Here is a 1,740-nt window from a genome sequence, read left to right on the forward strand (position 1 = left end):
CTGCTGGATCACAACTACTAAAGAGGTTTCAGTAGGAGAAATATCCTACAATTCCTGGAAGATAAAGTTAAATAGACAAAAATTTCTAAAAGTGGAGAGCAGCTGTGGCAGTTACATAATCTCCTGTCAACCTGCGAAGGGGTGAAGTCTAGCCTGTCAATCAGGTCACAGCCAATGAGGCCTCTGTTTGGGCATTGCCTTCTCCTGAGGATTCTGGGAACTCCCGGCTTCCTCCCTGCACACTCCCTGCTGCACATTCCTGTTGACAAGCCACATGGAGCTACACTGATGGAGCTGGAGCCCTGGAGCTGGAGGAGCCACATGGAGACCCCTGCCAGCACTGAGATGTTTCCACTGCCACTGGATCCAGAAGACTTTCCACCCAGACCTGTGATCTTCCTGCATTCAGCATCATTCCATGTGTTGCATGAGTCTGAAGAGGAATTCATAGATTGGTATCAGGCATATGGGATAATACTGGACTTATGGACATGATTTGGACTGGCTGGGATGTTTTCTTAATATGCAATTACCCTTTGATGTAAAGTTCTCTATTACACATATATGAGTATCTATGAATTTGTTTCCCTAGTCAACTCAGACTAAAAGCAACTAACACCTGATGACAGATGCTCCTTTACCATTCACCAGTACCACAAGCCATTTCTGTGAGCTCCCCTCCTGCCCGCCACACTTCATTTTACCCAGCCCCTGAAACAACCTAGCCAGTCAAACCTTTTACCTTGCTGGCCTCTCATGACCCTGGTGGATGGCAGAGCACGTGGATAGCTTAGTATAGACATAATCAGTAAACAGCCACATTTTTTGCCATTTTCCCCCATTCTTTATTCTTTCCTTGTTTGTTTTCTGGCCCTTCCACTACCCATATGCCCCACCTGTCCCACACAACAACAACACCAAAGTAGCAGAATTCCCACCAATAAGTGGTTTTATTTCATTATTTAGTTTTCTGTGGGTTTTGTACTCTGTTCTATTACAACTTCCTTACTATTTCTCTCCCACTTCCTCTCCCAGTGTCTTCTTCTGTGACCCCACTGTCCTGAAAATACATATGTTCCCCCAGGCAAAACTGTCAAGCTTGTAGATTCACGTTATTTGCATGTTCCCACCCAATCAGTGTGTGTGAATTACACAGATTGTGGATATGAAAACCATTTTTCCTATGAGGCCTCACAAGAGTCAACCCTGATTTTCTTATGGAGAAGCACGTAGATGTTACCCACCACTGTAACGTAATTTTTATGCACCTTTTGATATTTTTCAGCATTTCCCATAGTATTTTTGAAGCACAGCCTTCCTTAAAAACCGTATAGTAAGTACATCAATGGACTCTTTTATTTTTTTTATTTTTTCAGGGGAGAGCACAAACGCAGTCCCCCACTACCACAAATTATGCAATCGAGTTTCCCACATTTGGGGAAATCATAGGGGTCAGCACATCCGGAGTACAATGGGTGAGCCTTGCCCTGGGAAAACCACCTTCATGATCATGGTATCTCCCCTGCCAGGTAAGTATGGACTCTTTCTTGTTACATGTGACTTTCATTCAAAAGTTACTGACTTTGGAGGACTTTCATTATTCCACAGTTTAAACATACAAAGACTTTATTAATATTTTCATGTCATACTGTTTCCAAGGGATTTTTAGTGGCACAATTGTTAAGTGCTTAGCTAACGAAATGTGAGAGGGTTTGGACTCACCAGCCACTCCAGGAGTGA

General features: G+C 43.3%; 1 non-coding gene across 1 annotated transcript; it reads right to left on the reverse strand.

Moving 5' to 3' along the window:
- Positions 1 to 1,373: 1,373 nt before the first annotated feature.
- On the reverse strand, positions 1,374 to 1,537 carry LOC115873142. The gene has a single exon (XR_004048244.1). It is a non-coding gene; the product is annotated as a U1 spliceosomal RNA (small nuclear RNA).
- Positions 1,538 to 1,740: the final 203 nt, after the last annotated feature.

Source organism: Echinops telfairi, unplaced genomic scaffold, assembly GCF_000313985.2.
Source record: "Echinops telfairi isolate 266 unplaced genomic scaffold, ASM31398v2 ScPeMD7_7465;HRSCAF=8503, whole genome shotgun sequence".
NCBI lineage: Eukaryota > Metazoa > Chordata > Mammalia > Afrosoricida > Tenrecidae > Echinops > Echinops telfairi.